Below are 13139 nucleotides of genomic sequence, written 5' to 3'. Positions count from 1 at the left end.
CCATGGAGCTGGGAAGTAGCCAAATGTATATTAAAGGTGCACTTAGTAAGATTTTCACGGGCTCTTACTTGTCCCCTCGGTCTCAGTAGTATTCGTGGTTTTTGGACTCTATATTGAAATACTGAAGTATATGTTTACCAAATACTACCGCTTAATACCAAATATGTTTGTTTATCTTCTGTTTTGTTACTTTTAGTTTATGTTTTTATCCGTCTCCTAAAACACAAATCCCTATAATGGGCAGTCTTTTATCCAATCCAAACAAATTTTCATGGGTTGTCGCTAGACTGCGCTAAACTGTGACTTGGCAGTGGCGACTCGCGAGCTCTTTAACCGACTGAACACTGCCGCGTGCTCACGCTTTACACTCAATGTCTCGCAGCTTTTCTGTGATTTGCGCCATTAGAGCTGCAGTTAGTAGCGGTTTGTTTCATGACTCCAGCAGAGACCTCTTGTTTGAACATATTATCTTTTCACTTGCACTTATTCTATTCGGACTGTCTGGTGGATCACCCAACTACTGATCAATACCATCATTTTGGACTATCCTGTTTTACTGATGACTCTGGCTCCATTGTTGTATGTAAGAGTATTGGGTTTGTTGTGGTATTGTATGGTTTGCTTGTTTTGTTTAAATGTACTTTCATGCATTGACTGAAAGCACTGTATTAAGTAAACATATAATTATTATTGTCATTATTAGTGGTAGTAACTCAGTCAATTGCATGACACAGTGTCATGTGCTGTCAACATGGCAGAGCCCATTAGGGGGAGACCCACACTATGTAAAATTAAAACACATTTACTGGGTTTCTGTTATGACTGGAGTATTCATCTAATGTGAGTGTTTATCATTTTCAACATATTTCTCAAAAATGTTTTTCATGTCTTTGTGTAAAAAAACTTTTTCAAGCAAAAATGTACTTAGTGCATCTTTAAATAATAGCTCAACAGTTACCATACACTTCTGTTTTTTTGTGTATGTTTGTTTTAGATTCTAATCCAATTCTGAAAAAGTTAAAAGCATAAAGATCCGTTCTAAAAAAAAAACTAGGAGCAGCGTCACGTGCGCTGGTGTCTTGCGGCACATTTTTAACAGTTGTTTTTTACTTGACACAGGATCTTAAAACATGGCACTCCAGCGTGAAACATGGCACAACAATCAAAAACATCCATCTAGTGAATGTTTACAATGTTTACATTTACAGTTGTGTCTATTGTCACTGCTGATGCATTCTTTGATTAGCAGGAAATTATTTTTATAGCAGTAATTGTACAATGTTATCAATTACCATGATGTGTTTCATGAAAATATCATGAAAATATATCTATATTTTTAAACATATCTCCAGCCCTACTCTATGAGAAAACTCTATGAAGATAGAGTGTAATGTAATGGGCTATATAATTCTACAAACCGAATGCTCTATCTTTACAGAGTTATTAAAAGTAAATAGAAGACGCACTGAAGAAGGCACACGCCGAAACGCGTCTGTGCAAAATAAACAATATATGCATAGTGCGGCCACTTTTTCCATTTTATAAGTAAATAGAAGACCAATAGCTCAGACTCACCCTCCATTGCATACTTCATATCTTGAGCAAACAAGTTCCACATAACCTCTGCACTGATCTTTCCGACATTGAGCTCCTGGGGAAACCTGTATGGACCACAACATGTAATATTAGGACCCTAAATAGCACATTGAAGGTACACTGGGACATTGTGGGAAATAACATGGTGTTGGACTCACTGGTTAAGGCAGGGGGTGTAGGAGTTCTTGTCTTCTTCAATAATTGATACAATGAGGGTGATTAGCTTGGACCAGAAGTCCAGATTCTTAATGCTTGGACCTTGTTCCTCTGGAGGAACATCTCCTTTCTTGTTCTGCACAAAAGGAATTTAGTTTGGAACCTGAGTTGCTTGAAACTCACTGCCATCATCTCTTTTCATGATTTGTCAAACTCTGGAAGAAATTGCACCACTAAGAAGCACAAAATAAAGCTCTGCAGCAAAATATAGTAAGTGGCCTAGGGTTAGATATTTAATTCAAAGGGAAAAGTGTTTGATATTTACGAGGGCAGTCTATAACGTCTCTAATGAAGCATAAACAAATGCTTTGAGATGAACTGCACTGCTAACTGATTACCTACTAGCTCCCTAGGCGAAGAAACTCATGGCTGAACGAGGTCATTTTTAGAGGGATGACTTACTGGGTCAATTTGGTATTCTCGACTATACAGCTCATGGCAGTTGTTAAAAATGTATTCATAGGTGGAGTTGAGACAAGCCTTCACACAGTCCTTCACCACCTGGCTGGCACGAGGAGGACTCTGAAGCTCTTGGACCTAGAGAAGAAGGTTTATGGTCCATTCAGATGGAGATTTCGACTATCAACTAAATATTTTCAAAAACTCAAATTTAAGGTTTTCATTGATAGAAAGCAAATACAGCTTCAATGCATGACCAAATGTAAGCTGTTGACAGTGTCAGGGATCCAACAATTACCTTCATCCTGAAGAATGTGATACTGGTTAGTAGGTCCACGGTGGACTTGAGGTCCTGTAGCCTCTCTGGACTGCTTGCCGGGAAATTGTTCTATGACAGACAAGATAAAAAAAGAAACTGTCTTTCCATCAAATCACTATCGATTCCTTCTTAAAATTTAAGTAGAAGCCCCGATCAACCCCAGCTAGGCCTGTCACGATTATTAAACTGATTGTGGTTACTTGATCTCACCAAGGTTAGAAAACTGTGATTATTGTGCACTTCAAATTCCAATTACATTTTAATGCCTAAATACAGGAATTTTAAGCAAATATATAAATGCCATGAATGGCGCATTTGTGTGTATCATTAAGTTGATCTGAGCATCACTGAGCCGCACTGTGGACGTCAACCAAATCAGCTCCTGTCTGGAAGAGTGTGTGAAGTGCTTTTAAAGCACTCTGATATGTGCACCAAACAAACAATTATAAAATTTGATAGTGAACGCAAATCGCTCCGGTTTCACTGGTTATTGCGGGTTCATACATGCAGTGTAAATGACAGTCATGCAGAGGAGGAGATGCACGCTTACTCGATTACTGTGGAGATGATAAAATTATGGAAATGTATGGGTTCGGGAGTACATTTATTGGTTGGATTAAGTTATTTTATAGACACCCTGTAGCAGCGGTACAAACAAATTGATTAATTTCAGATTATTTTACTCTGAATAGGGGTTGGCAGGGTTGTGCTCTTTCCCCATTATTGTTCTGTCTTGTCCTGGAACCATTAGCAGCTGCGATAAGAAAGGAGGATGATTTTGCAGGGGTGATGGCGGGAGGTGTGGCGCATAAGCTTCTGCTTTATGCAGATGATATTTTATTATTCATCTCTGACCCTACTAGATCTATGCCTTGCCTCCACAGAATTATTAATTCCTTTTCCAAGTTCTCAGGATAGCTAGTCAATTGGTCTAAATCCAAAGCTGTGTCTCTGACAGCATACTGCCCAGTAACGGCCTTCCAATGGCCCAAACAGGGCATTAAGTATTTGGGTATTTTATTCCCAGCAAATTTGTCTGATTTAGTTAGCTAATTTTGACACTTTAATAAAAAGGTTTTCGAGCGATGTGGGCAGGTGTGCCTCATTAAATTTATCGATGATTGGGAATGTTAATGTTATTAAAATGAACTGTATTCCAAAATTCAACTACCTGCTACAGTCACTCCCTATAGATGTCACGCTCTCTTATTTCAAGCAGTTTGATAGCATAGTGAAGTCCTTCATTTGGAATGGTAAACGTCCCAGGCTACATTTCAACAAATTACACAGGCCGATTGACAAAGGTGGACTAGGCCTACCCAAGATCTTGTTTTATTATTATGCGTTCGGTCTCAGGCATTTGGCTCACTGGTCACTTCCAACTGAAAGAGCCCCTTCCTGGTTTTCTATTGAACAGGAAGTCCTTTTCCCTATTTCGCCAATTCAAAGCCTCTCTATCAAACTAAGTGGAGATGTTAAGTCACACCCGTTGTCGCACATAATTTGGACAAGAGTGGCCAGAGCATTTAATTCGGAAATTAATTTAACCCTGGGGTTAATTTGGGGACTGAACCCCAAAATATGTATCAACAAGTCCCCTTTCTGTTGGTCAGAGTGGATTGTTAGGGGGGTTACTACACTGAGTATGAGAGATATAAGGCTGGGGTTGGGGGACTTGGTTTTCAGGAAGTGGGGTAGGTATTTGGTGGTTTTGGGGGACTCTCGGGGAAGAAATGAGGAGAGAGAAGTTTTGTTTAATGATGTATGTTTGTTATATATTTTATTTAATTTCTATCTATTTTTTTTACATATTTTAATATTTTGATATTTAAAACATAATTTTTCAAGTCATTCATACGTTTTTACAGTCTTAAAAGGAAATCCTATATCCCCATTTTATTATTTGATTTATATACTGGTATATGAATTTAAATATGTACAAATGACCTCTAAAGTATATGAAGTGCACATACACCTGAAGAATTATGACAATTTGTTTTACAATTAATCGTCATAACCCTAAAACAGAAAATTAATTGTCATAATCGCAATTATTGGTTTGACTATCCCCAGATGTGGGTTACTAGGTCAAAATCTACAAGCTTATTGTTTTATTTGTTCAACAGAGAGTTTACACGAACTTTCACCATTTGGGAACTCTACACTAAAGTTTCTATAACTTTGGTTGAAGGAAAATCCTTTACTCTGAACAAACATAAGGAAACATATGTTTGTATATAGGTAAACTCTAAGAAGACTGAATACCCTGTACATGGAGAGGTCAATCCTCAGTGAGTTATGGAGCTGGTCAAGAAGCTTGACAAATCGCTCTTTCTGCAAAGAACACATAAGAAAAAACATCAACAGCTAATAATTCAACACCCGAAACCTCACCAACACTATAATGCTAAAATCTCAACTTTGGCTTTTAAGCGTGATTCCAGCATGGTTTGAGGTAATCTCAAGTACCCACCCCAAAGTTGGAGGCAGCGAAACGGTCGGAGGCAGACACATTGTTGGTGGCTTGGGTCGTGTGAGCGTAGTAAGCATTGATGTTGGCTAATAGGGTACTCATGACGGCAGGCACCCCGGGACACATGTACTTTGAGGACAAGCAGGCAAAGTGTCTAAAGACAAGAATATACAAACTTTTCAAATGACTTATATTATGACTTATATAAATGACTTAATGCCAATATCTTGATGATATTGGCATTAAGATAATATGTTAATTCACAACAAAGTTTGTACGTCATGGCTTGATATATGGACTCCACTCCATAACGAATGGCAAACTCATCCACAATCTCCTGGGGCGTCTCTTCAAAGTAAACCTTCCAGGCATCGTCACCCTTGGCATCTGGTATCTTCACCACTCCGCTAGTTTGGATGTCCGTTAAATAGTGGAAAAGGTTCTATGGAGAGACGGAAAGAGGGGGTCCATCAACTGACCATTTACTAATTGTAGATACTTTGTCAGATGAGAGCGTTAATTTAATATAATTAGATATAATTATAATTAGAGTGCATATACAGGCATTGGCTGCCAAATAAATCATCTTAAATTGAGGTGAAAAATTTGAATGCTTTAACATTTAATCTTCTATTAAACGATTGTAGTTCCAGACTGACCTCATGCAAGCAGGTGTACTGGACGTGGTATGGGGCCACCGTTTCCTCTCCTTTGATCTCTACACTTATGTGCATACGAATGGCTCCTGATACAGCAGATTTGTCTGTACGTTTGTCTAAATTTATATTCGTGTATAAAAACAAAACAAAAGCCAGTGATGATTTTATAACAAAGCGCAAATAATAGATAGTATATTAGTTGGATATAGGTCTGCCAACTGGTTGCTGATTAATTTCAATGTAAAGAATTGGCGATCACACCCTGCAAATAAAACAGCTTAAACCAGCCTAAGCTTGTTGTCTGGTCTTAGCTGTTTTAGCTGGTCTCCCAGCCTGGCCAAGCTGGTGCTAGCTGGTTTAGCTGATTGGCCAAGTACATACTGTAAAACCTCTATAAAAACAACAAACCTATTAGCCAGACAGGCAAGGAGACCAGCAACTCTGCTTAGGCTGGTTTAAGTATTTATTATAAAATATGACAGACTTCAGGCTTGGTTACTTACCCAGGTTGTACCAGACATCCATTTCTCCGCTCAGAGTTCGTACCTCGATGATAGTCTGACCCAGAAAATCATCAGACTCTCGTTTAAACTTCTGTTTCACTCTGGATTTAATATCATCATCCTCATCCCACACACGCACCTTGATCCGATCGGAGGAGTTGTGACACTCGCTAGAAAACATTATTTTAAGTTCTATTTCTATATAAAATACATCCATTTTGACATCTGTTAATCGATATTTCAACACAGTTTGGGGTAAAAACTAATAAAAATACTACACTCACAAATTGAAGCTCTCATCCCAAACAGGGTTGAGGTTGCCGTAGATGGTCTTGGTCCGTTTTTTGGTCTTGCCCACTTGCACAGTTACATAGGGGTCGCTGGAGCCGGTCTTGTCTTTTGCCTGCAGGCCCTGGGCACATAACACTGAGAGGAGACACAGAGTTAGTACTAAGATGACAACAAAACGAGACAAGACTTATGTTCTAGCTGAAGTGGGTCAACACCAGTGATGCTGATCTTGGCGGACCACTTGGACGTTCCATCCAGAACACTTTGCTTGACCTGCTTCATCTGTGCCACGTGCATGGCCTTGATGACTCCAAACACATCCTGAATCAGCTCGAATATCTCAGGCTTGTTTCGCTCACGGATCTTCATGCGGTCTTTCAACACCATTATGATGTTCTGCGTGCGATCCTCAGCTCCATGCTTAGAGCTCTTCTCAGCTGCCCCTGTGAAAGAGAGATGGAAAAGAAAAGGTTTTAAGATAGAAACAAAGAGAATCGTTGTAAAAAACTGGATACTGTATGTTGGCATTCTGTATATTAACTGGACTGGTTAAAGAAGGTAGGCTTTGGAACAATATGTGATGTCCTACAAAGAAATTGATCTGGTTTAGAGGATTGGTTTAGTTAGAACTAGACTGAATTGACCTGAATTGAATAAACTGAATAAATCTGAACTGAATTGCTTTGAATTGGATTAGACTGGATTGGATTATTTGATTTTAAATTATTACAATCCATCTGAATTGAATTGAGATCATTCAAAGATCTTTTTTGAGCATGAGGAATTATGCTCAATTATAATGAAAATTATAATAACACATTCCATATTTACAATAAACAGAATGTACACAGACAATACACAAAATAATTTTTTAATGAAAACCAAATATCTAAATAAAGAGCATCTTACTCTGCAGACAGTCAGCATTCAGCAAATCTTGACACTTTTCGTGGCACTTGACACCACACTCAGTGCAGCGCATGCCCTGTCGAGCGATTCCCCACAGAAGCCCCTCACACTCATAGCAGTAGGTGGGCGTGGTGGCCGTCCACACCTCAAAGTTGTGTGGCGTGGTACAGGAGATGGGGTAAATCAAAGCCTGCAGGGACTTCTTATAAACGTGACTCTTCTGCATGATCACAGTAAATTGACAGGTAAATGGTAAATAGTTCTGAACTGCGAAATGAGTATATACAGAAAGGAAATAGGGGTTGTTGGTATACCAGTTCTTCATTGTTAAGTGTACTGGAGGCCATAGCAGAAGTGATGCCTGCCTTTCGAGAGTTCTGGACAAGAGACTGAAAGAAAAGGTAAATTCATAGGGGTCAATATTAAATTAGAAGCAAATGTCTTTGCTGAACAATGTTTTTATTGTCAAACAAAGGATTTTTGTATGCAATACAGTGCCAATACATTACAAATAGAAATATTACCCTCTTCAATAAGCTATACACTTCCATTACATATTAAGTCCCCATCAAGGTTTTCCAAGAAATAATGTCATCCATTAATGAATGGAATATTAACCAAATTTTGCTTTCATAAATGTTTAAAGTTCTCTAGACTTTGTCAAAAATGTCACTATTTCCATGAGGAAATTCTTTCTAATGGAATTTCAAATTCCAAGCCATTATAGGAACATTATATTTTTGACTGGAATTGAAGCACTTTACCCAGGAGTACTGTAAAAGTGAAGCCCTAGGCTTCTGGTACTCACCATTGCCTGCAAGAGTTGAAGCATTGGAATAAAAAAGAGGAGGAAATAAGACAGAAAAGTTACTGAAAAATCTGGCAAATATTTTTCAACCTATGACTAATAACCACAGCAAAGGGAGATTTAATTGAAGACTTCTACCTTTTACAGAAAGATGCCGTTAAAACATAAAAAAATAAATAAAAAAAAGATAGGAATGTGAGCTAATTTAAGGTTATATATTTAAATAAAACTGTAGACTGATGTTGGGGAAGCTGCTTATAATATTATGAATAAATGAAGTACTATAATTTTTTGTATAGAGCTAAATTTTGCAACTGTGTAGTGACTCAAATGTGTCTGAGAATCTTTTTTTTATCCAAATGAACCATCGATTCAATATTTTGTTACTGCCCAACACTGCTGTAGACCCAAACACAGCAACAAAACGTTTATGTAGAGTGGCCTTGAAAAGTGCTTTTCCAAAAAGAATGCATAAAGATTGAAAGATGGAAAGAGCAGAGAGGATAAAGAAGGAGAGGGTGGAGGTATTGTGTCTCTCAGATGAATTGTTTTTGACATACATTTTAATTCTGCTCAAATCAGCCCTTCCACTTCTGACTCAAAGATTTTGGATGCATGAAGGTAAGCGGGATTATAACCGACAAAATGCAGATCTGTTTCTTGTCTTCAGAGCGTCAAAGATGGTCTGGTGCTATTGCCTGTTCTGAAAGCTCTTCAGTGAAGGCTGCCAGGAGTGTTCTTGGCTGAATAACTGTGGCCAGACCTACACGACAGCTGTCAGCTACTGAACAAATTTCTGGCTCTCAATACTTTGTTTAATCAATACATAACAAACTCTCCTGTCAATCTGCTGAGGAGTTTTTTCAGAAAATAATGTTATCATTAAACTCTTTCAAGTATTTAAATAAGTAGCAACCATTATACATCACAAAAAAAGGTAAAAAGCCAGGGCTACATTTCACAAAAGCATTGCAAAGCTTAAGTTGATCGTAGAGACCATTGGCACCAATGGTTTCAACTATCTACTTAGTCTTACGATGCTTTTGGGAATCGCAGCCCAGATTGAGTTTACATGCTAAAATAGACTGTATTAAATAGTCAAACCATGTATCAGTGGAAAAGTTCAACAAGCTTCAGAAGTAGGTTGAAGAGCTGAAACAAGTCTAGCAGGGAATGGGTTCAGCACAGGATGAAATATAGAGTCCAAAATTAATGGGTTTCAATGCAGACACTGAACCATTGGGGGACCTGCTGGACCCATGGAGGCACTTCCATCTGAATGCCGACTGGATCTGAGTAATGCTCTAATAATGTCTAACCCTGTAACCGTGTCTCAAACAGATGTTCCATAGAAGTTTCTGGTAACTCTTGAGCCTTGACACACTGCTGCCTAAAATAACCACACTGATACATATGGATGGTGCTTCTGAAGAGTTGAGATTGTGATGTTGGGTCCAGCACTAATTCTGTACTGCAGCAGGACTAGTTATGTACTGAACCATGGGTGTGTGACTCACCAGGTCTCGGACAAAAGGGATAGCCTTTCTCTTGCGTAGGTCAGGCATGCTGTCTATGCTGTAGAGAGCACCCCCAGGCCTGAGGATCAAATGGTCAGAGACATTTTGTATTATTACTATTATTATTTAAAATGTATGATTGGAAGCAAACTTATAGACAATTGTTACAACTTTGCAGAGAGAACTTTCAGAGATGTCAAGAAAACCTTTTCTCATTCTTCAAAGACATTCGAAACCAATAAGGAGATAGAGTATATCATTCTAGCTTATAAATATGTAATTGATTACAATAAGTCGGGAAAAAGGGGAAAATGCAACAATGCTTATTTTAAGTACTTTTAAATATTTTTTTTAAAAGTTCCCTGAAAGGATGCACATTTTCCATATTTAAGTTTACATCCTGGAAGAATTTAAGTGTTTGCTTCTCTGCTATATTGGTAATGTGCTTAATATTTTTCTAAACCATAATATTTTAATAACTCAAACTTTGGGCTGCTTGTGACACTTACCCTGCTTGCAAAAAGAGTGATGCAAGTCCAGGAGTCTCGCCACGAGCCTGCAGACAACAGGGATTGACAGCAGGGTCAGTAGTAGAGCTTCATATATTTCCATGTCATTCATCCACTAAACCATATTAACTGCTCTTTAATATCTTTTTAAACCTCACAATGTCATTTCAATGGTATCCTTTCTATTGCAGAAAATAGGCCATTGTTTGCTTTGATTGGAGCCAGAAGGAGCCTGCAGCCTGCATCTGCCGAACTCATTGACATCAACTGCAGGCCTTACTCATAATAGGACTGGATTTGCTGGACGTCTTTATCTCCATCATCATTATTCTGTCATAACAACTCCATGTGTATCTCAGAGGAAGTGCACCGTGGCCATCCATCAGGAAAATGTGTTTACATCAGAACCACACATAGCCACACCCACCTTTCAGACTGCTCGTCCAGCTTCAGCAAAGGAGGGAAAAACGTGACAATCGCTATGGCAATGACAAAAAACTGAAAGAAAAAACACAAAAAACAAAAACAAATAGGGTAGAACAAAAAAGGGGCAAGGCACAAAATCTCAAAATAAAAACTTATTTTAAAAACATTCATAACAGTAAAATGATAAAGAACTTAAATAAAAGACCAATAGAAAAATAAGTATGAATCTGAACCAGAACTAACCATAGTCTAATGGACCCATGCAATAGAATGGACCCAAGGTGCCAAAATGTAGCTTTGAAGGTGCACTAAGTATTTTTTTCCTACTTAAACATGTTTAACACAAGTACTTTTGGCAAAGATGTTTAATATGATGTACACTCACATGAGAGGAAGACATAGGTCACATCAGTGGGCTATAAAATGCTTATTTAACATAAGGGTGGTCCTCCCTCATCATATCGGTCATTCTGAGATGACCAGTTGAATACCACTCACTTGTGGTATCTTGGTAAATGGTAAATTGTCTGCACTTATATAGCACTTTTTTTTAACCTTAGAGGTTGCCAAAGCGCTTTACACTGTGTCCCAATCACCCATTCACACACACATTCACACTCATACACCAATGGCGGCAGAGCTGCCATGCAAGGCGGTAGCCTGCCATTGGGAGCAACTTGGAGTTCAGTGTCTTGCCCAAGGACACTTTGGTATGTGGTACCTCCCAATTATGGGACACTATCGGTTTCATAATAAATGAATTATTGGGTAACGTATATGGCTATGAACAGGGTGTTTCCACAATGGCATCAGTAAACTTTTGCATGATGTCGCCTCTACACCTATAGGAGTCAGCATTAATTCCAAGACCATTGTTGTACATGTTGAATAAAAAGAAGCAGCAAAACATAACCATGTTTCATACTTACTATCCCTTAAAAGGATTCTACAAGGTGTAATAACATTACATATGCCTGATCCTCAAATTTAGGATCTTAGCAGTTTCTTAATGAATACAAAGGAAACCAGAATTCAGAACCACAACTTCAGTCTTCACATACCTCCTGCAGCTGAAGGCGAACCCTATTGAACAGTCGTAGCCAGTTGGCTTTGGCCCTTACTGCAGGGTCCATGGATGGCTTCAGCTTGGGTGTGCTATGAAAAGATGTGAAAGTTATTGTATGTGACTTACATCCAGCAATAATTTATGAAAGACAGTCCAAGTCCAAGCCTCCAAGGACTTTACAACACATGGTGCTAGTGCTTACCTCTCAGGAACAGCCTCTTTCTTCTCTTGCTCTGCTTCAGGTGGGACCTTGCTGGAGGTGGGCAATGGTTCCTCTGCATGCTTGCCTGCAGGCATTGGTACCTTCTCTGCTGGAGCAAAAGGCTCAGAGTCCTGTGGTGGGGTCAAGGTATGTGGTACCTTGGCAAAGACATCATGTGGCTGCTGTTGGGGCGGGGACACTCTCTTGGGATCCATAGTCTGGAATTGTGGCTGGGACAGCTGGGGTTGTTGCTGGCGCATGGAAGCCTGTTTCTCAAGTGGTGGTCGGCTGGTGGGGGCCTCAGGGACCAACGTTGGGGCAGTGTTGGTTGGAGTCGGGGTGTAGGGTGGCTCCTGCTCTTCGCTGAGAATACCGTCCAATATGTGTAGGCCTTCATCCTCTTCATACACCATTCCCTCCTCTTTTTCTTCGTCTTTGTTATACTCCCTGTCATCGCTGTAGACACCCTGTGGCTCATCTGGGTCCCAAGCGGGTGAGTCTTTACCGTAGCTAACAGAGGAATGGCAGGAGTGGTACGAGTCGTTCTCGTCATAGAATTCACCAAAACCACGGAAACTCTCGCCGTCCTCGGGGCCGAACTCTTCACTGAGCTGGGAGCTGCCACGGCTCAGCTCACCTGAGGAGGCATAGTGACTACTGCCGGTTGGGCTGTGGAAGTAAAGAGTTGGCAGTTATATCTAAGCAATGGAGAACCGAGATGGACAACTTCTGAAATACAGGTTTATGGGCCGTAACATGAGAGCTTGAGGCGAAGAAAGAGGGAACAACCAACCACAGAGGAAAATTAAACACTTGTCATTTTGTGATGTACATGAGTGTGTTATTTATTTAAATAAATGTATGAGGGCTGAGTGCAGGTAAGGTGAGCAAAATCGAGACAAGGGCCTGAGCCTCATTTAAGGGAGCAGATTGGGAAAAACACACATTAACATAAGGACTCAAAAGAGATGTTTCACAATCTCAGAGACCAAATAAAATGAAGTAAAATAAGATGACAGTAGGAAGAGCAACCAGTGATAACAAATTCATCCAGGGGGAAGCAAAAAATGAAGGCCCTTTGGAGAAGAGGAAAGTGAAGGAGAGGGACAGAAAATGAGCTGACAGAAAAAAAGAGGGAGCTTCTTTTTTCATGACACCTTAAACAAAGGCTATTTATCCTTGCTGATGAATGAGCCAATTAGGTGGAGAGAGATTGAGAGAATACTGCCACACACTGACACACACA

At 39.4% G+C, this 13139-nt stretch overlaps 1 pseudogene; it reads right to left on the bottom strand.

Moving 5' to 3' along the window:
- Positions 1 to 13139, bottom strand: part of LOC127639506 (protein unc-13 homolog A-like) — a 53354-nt pseudogene that overhangs the window by 25529 nt on the left and 14686 nt on the right.

Source organism: Xyrauchen texanus, chromosome 48 (genome assembly GCF_025860055.1).
Source record: "Xyrauchen texanus isolate HMW12.3.18 chromosome 48, RBS_HiC_50CHRs, whole genome shotgun sequence".
In the NCBI taxonomy this organism is placed as follows: Eukaryota; Metazoa; Chordata; class Actinopteri; order Cypriniformes; family Catostomidae; genus Xyrauchen; species Xyrauchen texanus.
Note: the sequence above shows the minus strand (reverse complement) of the source record. Positions and strands in the feature narration are given on the sequence as shown.